This window comes from Leiobunum rupestre, chromosome 9 (assembly GCF_980474605.1).
Source record: "Leiobunum rupestre chromosome 9, qqLeiRupe1.1.hap1, whole genome shotgun sequence".
NCBI lineage: Eukaryota > Metazoa > Arthropoda > Arachnida > Opiliones > Sclerosomatidae > Leiobunum > Leiobunum rupestre.
The window spans coordinates 15816317-15828847 of NC_143392.1; the positions used below are offsets into that span (position 1 = coordinate 15816317).

Consider the following 12531-nt stretch of genomic DNA (forward strand, 5'->3'; position numbering starts at 1 on the left):
TAATAGATTTTTATTTTATTTGATTGATTTTTTTATGGTTTTTCTTGACGAATTGATTAATAATTTGAGTGCGGCGATAACGTAAACTATAGTTTAAATTAATTTTTATTAAATTGAATTATTGAATAATAATCAAATTTAATTGCATAAAGTATGAACTTTTACAAATATAAAGTATGATTTTTCACAAATATAAAGTATGATTTATATAAAGTATGATGTTTCACAAATATAAAGTATGAACTTTTTCAAATATAAAGTATGAACTTTTGCATATATAAAGTATGAACTTTTGCATATATAAAGTATGAACTTTTGCATATATAAAGTATGAACTTTTTCAAATATAAAGTATGAACTTTTGCATATATAAAGTATGAACTTTTTCAAATATAAAGTATGAACTTTTTCAAATATAAAGTATGAACTTTTTCAAATATAAAGTATGAACTTTTGCATATATAAAGTATGAACTTTTGCATATATAAAGTATGAACTTTTGCATATATAAAGTATGAACTTTTGCATATATAAAGTATGAACTTTTGCAAATATAAAATATATATATTTGTTTATATTATATTATTCATAATCTATATATTTGTTTATATTATATTATTCATAATATATATATTTGTTTATATTATATTATTCATAATATATATATATGTTTATATTATATTATTCATAATATATATATTTGTTTATATTATATTATATTATTCATAATATATATATTTGTTTATATTATATTATATTATTCATAATATATATATTTGTTTATATTATATTATATTATTCATAATCTATATATTTGTTTATATTATATTATATTATTCATAATCTATATATTTGTTTATATTATATTGATTTGGGAGCAACTATAATCATTCTAAAGTGGAAATAAACACATTTCTGTAGGTCAGCGATTAGAGTTTCAGTGGCGTCGAACGGGGAAGGTCAAAAAATATCCAAGGCCAAAAATGCTAGTTAACGTTTATGATATAAAGTAATTATAACGCGACAATCTTGTCTAAAAGAACAAAAAAATGTGCAGTGGGCGTTGAATTTGACACTAGTCGCAATTTGGAAGGGAGTAAAAACGCGCCCAAAATGTCATTTTGAGTCAGACGATAAAACTTTCTCGCGAAGTTATGTTAAATTTTTGACATTCCCAAAAGTCGGTTGCTTAACATTAATTGCTCTCAATTAACGTTTGTTATTAATTAAAAGGTTAAATTTTGTTAATTTTCTTTATTGCGATTAAGCAATTTGGTTTAAGTACACGAATATGGTATTATTAATACCAAGACGCGTAGAAGTAACTATGAACTGTGAAAATATTAAATACCGGCACCATGAAATTATACTTCTCAAATTCTGGGAATTGACACGAAAATGAATCTATAATTTATTATTATTATTTATTGTTATTATCATAATTTTTATAATTAAAAAGTATTATACTTCAGTCAGAGAATTTAATTAAAAAAATTATCTTCCCGTTTTTGAATTTTCAATGAGAGTGAGGGAAAAAAACAACTTTTGCATTGTCCAGATGGCGCTACAGACCAGATATAAGGGTCGTTTCCATTTTGACAAGTATAACATCATGGGCAAACTTTTAGTTCTTGTATGGACTAACGATGTAAAATTAAAACAATTAACTCAGTTGGGACCGCCGAGAGCTGGCCCGGGCCCCGGTAAAATATCAAATCCGGGCCCTAAGAGAGCTATTACTACAGGGGATATATTTTTTTGAAGAGAAAACCGGGAGAAGTATGCCTCGTTTTGTTGAAACCCGGGCCCCCGTAGGCTGCACGGGCCTCCTTCTCTTGTCGGGCCTTGTTGGGATATGGCATTATTTATAAACCATATACTCAGTGGCGTAACTAGGAACTCCGCCCCCCCCCCCCGCGAAAAACGACTCGGGGCCCTTTTAAATAGCACCGATTTTAATCATAAACGTTTCGGGGCCCCGAGTTCGGGGCGCTATTTACGCCACTGCATATACTAAAGTGTCACCCCTGTCGAGCCCTCTAAATATAATCTAATTTCCGAATTTTTGGGCACGCCACTGGTTTCAAACGAATAACACAAGTAATACCGTAAGTAACATAATAACCATAAGTATGACACTTCCAGGGCCCCCACTCAAATCTTCAATTTTTCATTGGAAAAACTTGATTATATTTCTTTATAGGATTATTTTTTCAAAATTCAAAGATTTTATAGGACTACTAAGTTTATGCAATTAAATACAAAATCTATATTTAGTGAAATAAATCTTTGATTTTCACTTAAAAAATAGAAACTAATTAACCATTTTATCACAAAAATATACTAGTAGCTAACCATGTTAACAATAACAAAAGTATAGACAAGAATGACTTGGTATAGGATTTTATCCTATAACTAAATCTAGCAATTTCACCGAGTAGCGGGATTTGAAATGGGCAAAATATCAAAATTATAGGACTTTTTAGGACTTTTTGGGGATTTTGCTAAAATTAGAGGACTTTATAGGACAATTTTGAAAACATAGGATTTTTTAGAATTATAGGGTCCGTATTCATGGTTTTCATTCCATGATTAGCCTAATATTGTTCGCATTTTCGCCTAATTTTTTCGAACCCAAAATTAAAACTAAACCTCTAGACTAGTCTGTAATAAAAACCCTTAAAAGTAATATTTATTTCAATTTTATATTTTTCCGATTTGCGGGAAAATTTTCCACGTTTAATTTTTCCGGAAATTTTACATATAATATTGTTACATAAGTGTGACATTTCCAATTCTTCACGCGCAAAAGTTTTACTGAGAGCTATTCACGAGACAGACTGCATTACGGGCTTCGTCGCAGTTTTGCGTCCGCTTGCTAACCAGGGTTGCCACAAAATTTTCAGGTTCAAATTCCCTGACCATTTTAAAGAGATTTTCCCTGACTTTTTAAGGACAAATTTTTTATTAAATGCTTTACTTTTATCAGAAGATAATAAATTTAAATGGACTTATATTTCAGTAAAAAGGTTATTGAAATGTTGAAAAAATTTGCGAAACTTTCAGGGAAATAAATGATAATAATAATAACAATCAGCTAGGCTAATACCCGTGGCACCACCTTAGGCCCAAGTCATCTAGGAACTTATAATGCCTTTAAACGGGTGGCCGGGTTACAATGCGTACAAGGGTGGTGGCAAGCCCTTCATGCCATAGAATTTATCATAGATCTAGAGTCAATTTACCTTCAAAAAGTGTCAAGATAAAATTGAATTCCCTGACTTTTTACAAATTCTTAAAATTCCCTGACCTTTCCCTAACTTTTTAGGCCCATTTTTAAATTTCCTGACTTTTCCATGATTTCCCTGACGCGTGGCAACTCTGCTAACGCGTCACTTGTAGCTTTTGAAAGCGCCTCGCTAGGGGGAGATTTTCTTCTTGTGATGACGTCACTCCGTTACTAGCTCTCAGTAAAATATTCCCCAAAATGACAAACTTATAAAACAATATTATAGACTTATGGTTACCCTTATAAAGTGTTGTCGTCTGAAACCCTGTGACGTCACCATTGTAATTTGCCTATTGATAAAAAACGGTAACTGTCATGGCGGCCACTATTAACACTACAGCTGTGACGTTACAAGTTTTCAAAATCGTATCAGACGACAACACTCTATAGTTATTACTAGAGGTCGGGGATGGTTAACTTTTATTCAATAGATAAAGCTATCAAAATTATTCGTAAAACGTTTTGATCAAGTAATTTATATTTCTGTATTATCCGATTAATGTTTTGATAAATTTGTAAAATTAATCGAAAAAACGACGTTTTTTTCGATAAAAAGCTCAAATTTTCCGAATAATACATGTTTTTTAATCATTTTCCGAAATATTAACCGGTAAATTTCTGTTTACATTTTTTTCCCGAAAAAAATTAATTTAATCATGGATAATGATTAACCGTCCCCGACCTCTAGTTATTACGTTACTTATGGTAATACTGAAAGCTGGAAACTTATCTCTTAAGAGAGAGATAATGGACTTCTGACACAGTTATCAGAGTAGCGATACTCCCCGCACCAGCTATAAAACAGAGTTAGGCCTAACCTTAAATGATTAAATGAAAAATAAGAAGAGCGGAGGGAGAGAGGGGGATCTTTTATCACCCGAAACGATTTCTCAAGAGAGAATAGAATGTTTGGCTTGGCGCGCCGATGGAGAGAACGACACACGCTTCATTTCTGCCCGGAATAGGGCTAACAAAACGGATCCATTTCCGCCATCGAAGGAGGGCCATTCGACCAAACACCGAGAGCGAAGTTAACGTCGTCGAGAGGGAATCAATGGTTGTCATGGCAACCGCCATCCCCGAACATCTCTCTCTCTCTCCCTCCGGAATAATGCATTTTCATTTCACGGCGACGTCGGTGTTAAGCCCCGACCAATAGAGCTTGCCATTCGTTTAAGTTCAAGTAGGGACTCCAAAAGTCACCAGGCCATTTTTTTTTTTAACATTTTTAAGTACCCCCAAGGTAAATCAAGTAGTCTTGTTTATTTAAAGGGAAATAATTGTAACCACCCCTCAATTAATTTTACTAACTGACGTAAATATAGGCTACACACGGGTTCATCGGTTCATACGACTATTGGCAAACCGATTTCCCGGATTTTTCCATTGATATTTCCTTGATTTTTCCCACTGATATTTCCCGGGTTTTTCCCCACTGATATTTCCTCGGATTTTCCCCACTGATATTTCCCGGATTTTTCCATTGATATTTCCCCGGATTTTCCCCACTGATATTTCCCGGATTTTTAGAATTGATATTTCCCTGATTTTTCCACTGATATTTCCCGGATTTTCCCCACTGATATTTCCCTAATTTTTCATGTTTAAATATAACCTCAATAAAAACTAAGCCTTTATCTTATTATGTCCGAAACACTGACCTAGTCATAGTTAACTTAACAAATCTTTACACGACGAATTATGAGGTCACTAAATTGGTTTCATGTTTAAGTAATAAATTTAAATCTTTAGTAAGAAAAATTTTTTGATTGCAAATTTGGACTATTTTGGGCAATTTTCTGAACAATCATAAAATTTCCGGATTCCCCTGATTTTGACTAAATAATCAATATTTATCTGATATTTTCCTAACTTTTCTTTCGACAGTCCAATTCCCGGATATTTTCCGGTTTTCCAGGTTTTTAAAAACCCTGTTTAATTAAAACTATTTTTCAAGTACCATGATTTTAGAAAATATCAAAAATATGTTTTACAACGAACACAATTTGAAACGAAATTTAATCTCCGGATATGTTAAGATTTCAGGAAGTTCATCACGCAAAAGTAATGGCTTTCACAATAGTTTTAATTCCTCTGGGAAGCTGCAGTGTGTGTCTTCTATATTTTCTTTTGTAAATCAAACCCTACCAGGGTTGCCACAAAATTTTCAGATTCAAATTCCCTGACTTTTCCCTGTTTTCCCTGACCATCGACGACAATGACCATCTTTGGGAAATTGTACCATCTAAACAATGGCTATAGTCGGGAAATTACACCATCGACGACAATGGCCATCTTTGGGAAATTGTACCATCGAAACAATGGAAATAGTCGGGAAATTACACCATCGACGACCATGGCCATCTTTGGGAAATTGTACCATCGAAACAATGGAAATAGTCGGGAAATTACACCATCGACGACCATGGCCATCTTTGGGAAATTGTACCATCTAAACAATGGCAATAGTCAGGAAATTACACCATCGACGACAATGGCCATCTTTGGGAAATTGTACCATCTAAACAATGGCAATAGTCAGAAAATTACACCATCGACGACAATGGCCATCTTTGGGAAATTGTACCATCTAAACAATGGAAATAGTCGGGAAATTACACCATCGACGACCATGGCCATCTTTGGGAAATTGTACCATCTAAACAATGGCAATAGTCAGGAAATTACACCATCGACGACAATGGCCATCTTTGGGAAATTGTACCATCTAAACAATGGAAATAGTCGGGAAATTACACCATAGACGACCATGGCCATCTTTGGGAAATTGTACCATCTAAACAATGGCAATAGTCGGGAAATTACACCATCGACGACCATGGCCATCTTTGGGAAATTGTACCATCTAAACAATGGCAATAGTCAGGAAATTACACCATCGACGACAATGGCCATCTTTGGGAAATTGTACCATCTAAACAATGGAAATAGTCGGGAAATTACACCATCGACGACCATGGCCATCTTTGGGAAATTGTACCATCTAAACAATGGCTATAGTCAGGAAATTGCACCATCAAAGACAATGGCCATCTTTTGGGAAATTGTACCATCTAAACAATGGCTATAGTCAGGAAATTACACCATCGACGACAATGGCCATCTTTGGGAAATTGTACCATCTAAACAATGGCTATAGTCGGGAAATTACACCATCGACGACCATGGCCATCTTTGGGAAATTGTACCATCTAAACAATGGCCATAGTCAGGAAATTACACCATCGACGACAATGGCCATCTTTGGGAAATTGTACCATCTAAACAATGGAAATAGTCGGGAAATTACACCATCGACGACCATGGCCATCTTTGGGAAATTGTACCATCTAAACAATGGAAATAGTCGGGAAATTAAACCATCGACGACAATGGCCATCTTTGGGAAATTGTACCATCTAAACAATGGAAATAGTCGGGAAATTACACCATCGACGACCATGGCCATCTTTGGGAAATTGTACCATCTAAACAATGGCAATAGTCGGGAAATTACACCATCGACGACCATGGCCATCTTTGGGAAATTGTACCATCTAAACAATGGCAATAGTCGGGAAATTACACCATCGACGACCATGGCCATCTTTGGGAAATTGTACCATCTAAACAATGGCTATAGTCAGGAAATTGCACCATCGAAGACAATGGCCATCTTTGCGAAATTTCAACATTGAAAGCAATGGCCATTGTCGTGAAATTGCACCATCGAAGATAATAGCGATCGTTGGAAACAAATAGTCCATAAGGACTTGGAATAAAACAGAATCTTTGAAATTAAATATTTGGTAACACTAATAAAAACGCAAATAAAATAACGACATGCCTGTTATTTGACAAGGAAAATATATTGGGTTTTAAAGGTTTCCCCGGTTATAAAACTAATAAAAAATGTAGTTTGGGGGTGGAAACGCTATTTATTGCCACGGATAAATATAGCCAGATTGGCAACATAAATCACTTGGAACTACCCACGTTCATCCGCCTTTCAAACGTGGACACAACCGAGGGTCCATCTTACTTGCTAGTTGCAAAGACTGGTTTCGAATCTACTTTTCCGCCGTTATCGAAACTTTCAGGTTAGGAAGGATTGTACGCGCCGAGATAACGTAAAATATATCAGGGTGTTCCCGCTAGCGTATAAAATATAGAGAAAAAAATGTTCGCAGTCTAAAGAACCAGGTAATACGAGATCTCTTTAAAACAAAATTTGAACTACTTCGCTGCCAGACGGAATATATTATTAACAAAAAATACGTAAGCAAGTTGCCGAAAACGCAAAATATAGTCCGGGGCCTAACTAAAGCATACCTGTTAATCATTTAAATTTATTTCTGAATTACAATTTAATATTATTTTATTTTTATTATTTCTGAATTACAATTTAATATTATTTATTTTTATTATTTCTGAATTACAATTTAATATTATTTATTTTTATTATTTCTGAATTACAATTTAATATTATTTATTTTTATTATTTCTGAATTACAATTTAATATTAAATTATTTTTATTATTTCTGAATTACAATTTAATATTAAATTATTTTTATTATTTCTGAATTACAATTTAATATTAAATTATTTTTATTATTTCTGAATTACAATTTATTTTTAATTTAACTCTGAATTACAATTTATTTTTAATTTAACTCTGAATTACAATTTATTTTTAATTTAACTCTGAATTACAATTTATTTTTAATTTAACTCTGAATTACAATTTATTATTAATTTAATTTTGAATTACAATTTATTATTAATTTAATTCTGAATTACAATTTATTATTAATATTATTCTGAATTACAATTTAATCTTAATTTATTTCTGAATTACAATTCAATCTTAATTGTTTTCTTAATAACAAATAAATATTAATTGATTTCTTAATTACAAATAAATATTAATTGATTTCTTTATTACAATTTATTATTAAATTATTTATTAATTACAATTTAATATTAATTGATTTCTTTATTACAATTTAATATTCAATTATTTCTTAATTACAATTTAATATTAATTGATTTCTTTATTACAATTTAATATTAAATTATTTATTAATTACAATTTAATATTAAATTATTTATTAATTACAATTTAATATTAAATTATTTATTAATTACAATTTAATATTAAATTATTTATTAATTACAATTTAATATTAAATTATTTATTAATTACAATTTAATATTAAATTATTTATTAATTACAATTTAATATTAATTTAACTCTTAATTAAAATTTAATTCTAAAATTACGTTTTTAAGGTGAGATAGAGGACTGCATATTCCTACAACAGACAACGAAGAATCGAAGTAAAAAGCCCACTATATACCCTGGGAGCCAGATTGCAGATATGCAAGGACCGTTCTAACCCAAAGCGAAATTGATCAGAGTATAATTCCGGCTCCATCTACGATGCGCCGGACTAAAAATGGGTACCAGCAATATGGCGGATCAGTGGGTTAAAATACTTAAAAATCGGGGAGGCACTCCCGACGATTATTTCGAGGACGATAACGCGTCAAATCGAGGAATTTCTGGCCCGATTACGATGATCGATTATATCGCTAATCTTCGTGTCATCTTAATACCCAAGTCGATTTAACACTCGTTGTTCCAAGTTACAGGAAGGAACCACGAAAATAAAGTTTTTTTCTTTTAAATTTTAATAGAGAGAATTGACCCCATTTTGAACTTGTAAATGTTACAACGTTTGTTTGGAGAAAACGGATTAAATTTAAAACAAATTAAATTCGGTAGGCAAAAAAATGCCCTTCGTTTCGGTGCCAAGGCTTAGAGACAATTTATGACAACCAGTTTCACTCAGCAGGCTACTTCTGTCATAATATTAAGTTTCAGAGAGGGAAAGATATAAAATTCTCATATAAAATATTTTTAAATACGATTGCTAATTTAAAAATAAGACCGACCCCAATGGCGCGAACACGGATTCCACGAGTTTAGTCGTACCAGAAGTACATTATGTACCTCAATAAGATAAGTATAAATCTTTCTATACTGACTAAAAGGTTTTTCAAAAGACGTTTAGGGGAAAAAAATAGCACTTTCACCTCGCAGCAAGAGGAGCCAGGTTCGATCCCAGCTTGTGGCAAAGGGTGAAAACTTGGAACCATTCCTACCGCGTTGAGTTTGCAAGTTCTCTCCCCACTGGTTACTGGGGTTTTTCCCCGAGTTCTTCGGTTTCCCTTGTGTAACATGAAGGGCTTACCACCACCCTCCTACGCATCGTAACCCGGCCACCTGTTTGAAGGCATTAAAATTCGCTCGATGATACATCACAGTGACTGAGCTACGCTAATATCCAAGGCGCCACCTAAGGCCCAAGTCATCGAGTGACTTTTAATGCCTTCAAACAGGTGGCCGGGTTACAATGCGTAGGAGGGTGGTGGCAAGCCCTTCATGCCACCCGAACCAACAGCTCCCCACACCTACTATTATCGTTAACCCCAACAAGTTTTTATAATATGTAAAGGGAAAACCGAAGAACTCGGGAAGAAAACTCTTATACTTCTATATATATATATATATATATATATATATATATATATATATATATATATATATATATATATATATATATATATATATATATATATTCTAGTCTTACCACGTTTTACGTTCACGAAAGCAGGAATTCCCCTAAGCCCTAACAAACCCTATTAAATCGAAATGACCCCTTGGAGACGAGCTTCCCACGTTAGCACTCTAGGCGGGCGGTGAAGCATCGGCTCCTATATTACCCTCTCTCTCCCCCTAAAATTACCTCAGCGAGCGGGCTCTTCATAAAGCCGCGAATCGTGGGAGTATTTCAGCGGCCCCGGCAAGAGAAAAGGCCCATTTTCTGGCGAGAGGAACACGTTTTGCTCATCTACTTAAAATACAAGAGGCGAAACGATGATGAGATTCACGATGATTTAATTCAGTTTGCAGGTTCTTCTCCGACGCCGCAGCGTGCGGGTTTTTTCTCGTGAAAGGCAGAAGGCTCGTTTTTGCGTCGAAACGGAAATCTTTATCGGGAATTAAGCGCTCTTTTCCGTTTCATTTATTCGATTAAGCGAATGCGTCGTGAAATATTACTCGAAGCCGCCTCTCTACCTTTTAGAACTGGAAATAAGTTGTCGTAAATCATTGCCTGTGAGAGAGAGAACTACCTCTTGTCGCTAGCTAAGGACAGTTCCGTTTAGTTCATTATTTATATTGAATTACCACTTTTATTTAATAAAATTCATTTATTTGATTGAAATAGGATTTTTTTTATTTTAATAGATTTTTTTGCAAATTGATAATAAAATAAATAATTAAAATAAAAAAATATAAACTAAATAAATAAATGATAAATGAATGAATAAATAAAATACAATATAATATAATAAAATAAATAGTTAAATACATAAATAAAATTATTAAATAAATAAAAAAATTAATATAAAATAATTAAATAAATAAATTTAAAAAATATTTAATATAATTAATTATATAATATAATATGATATCAAGAATGTATTTATTTATACTCAGGGAGAATGAATATGTCGAGACTATCGACGGACACGTTGAGCCCCTAACCCCGTCACGCTAAGGGGGGGGGGAGGAAAAAAGGAGGCGGTCTTATTTTTTGCGTCCTCGCAGCCGCGTTAATCGCGTCGAAAAACGTAATTTTTAAGAACCAATGAGATTGCAGTATTATTTGATTTTATTAAAACGGAGCAGCATACCGGGGGCCCCAACGGGTGGAATTGGAGAAACGCTAAAAATAATCTCGACATATTCATTCTCCCTGAGTATAAATAAATACATTCTTGATGATATATATAATATAAAATAATGTTATATAATATAATACAATATAATATATAATATAATATAATATAATATAATATAATATTTAAGTAAATAATTAAATAAAGCAGTTATTTATGATTTTCTTTAATTAAGTAAAATAATTAAATAAATGAAGTAGTTATTAATTTTCTTTAATTATTTAATTTCATTTAATTATTAAATAAAGTAGTTTTTAATTTATTTATTTTATTTAATAATTTAATTAAGTAAAATAATTAAATATTTTAGCCAAAAATTTAAATCATTTTCATAGTACTAATTAGTATTAATTTAGTTTGATTTGTATTGGCATTGAAAATATTTATGTACATTTTATGAAATACATAGGTGTGTTAAATCAATTTATTTAAACAAAATTATCATGTTTAAATAATTATTTAAATCAAATGATTTTAAATAATTTGAATTAAATAGTGATTTAAATCGCAGATTTAAATTAAATTCATTTTAATCAGACTTTCAACTGAAAAATGAACTGATCAAAATGACCAATGAACTCCTAAGATTCAATTAAACAAAGTTAAATTTATTTCCACGACTGATATAATTTCCTGCTTTAAAGATCCAGGAATTTTAGTGAATCACAGGAATACCCCATAATTTCAAAATGAGTGAATTTCCATTAAGAGTTTTGGGGATATTAGAGTTGTTTGCTGTTGAAATAAACAGCTTTTCTGCTTCATTCGTTCGAGTAAGGATGGGTTTAAGCATCGGCCCCCGCCCACAGATTTCTAATTTTTTCCAAATATAAGTTCGTATTTATAGATAAATTAATTGATTTATGCGTCATAAATATTCCTACAATGATACGTTATGTTTTTCATGAATGGAAAAGATTGGAATTTCAGTGAACCGAATCCGACTTTCATCAACTTTAAGGAAGTTGTTAGCTTTTATTACGCGTTACGTTCTCGACTTACATTACTTTATATAATGAAGAATTAATAAACCACCTCAATAAAGGCAATAAGCCATTTATATTTTCTGATAGTAGATGGCGCGTACATCACTGATCTTTCGTGAACCCTTATGCGCCATCTAGGGAAATTTTTCGAAAGTAGATAGTATTTCATTTTTGTAGTAACGAAAAAAAGAAAATTACATTTATCTTTTCTGAAAGTAGATGGCGCGTCGGTTTTTACCCTTTCGCCAGACCTTTATGCGCCATCTAGGGCAGTTTATCAAAAGCAGATACTAATACATTTTATAAAAATGGGATAAATAAAATTACACAATAAGTGTTTATCTTTTCTGATAGTAGATGGCGCTATGGACCAAGAATTTAAGGGGACTCACTGTCAGACTTTACAAAGCACGCGTTTTCTAGAGAAGTTGGAGGGTTCACGTTCA

At 32.2% G+C, this 12531-nt stretch overlaps 1 protein-coding gene across 5 annotated transcripts in view; it reads right to left on the reverse strand.

Annotated features, from left to right (window-relative positions):
• Positions 1-12531, reverse strand: part of Fhos (Formin homology 2 domain containing) — a 130508-nt gene that overhangs the window by 14769 nt on the left and 103208 nt on the right. The gene's annotated exons all lie outside the window — the stretch shown is intronic.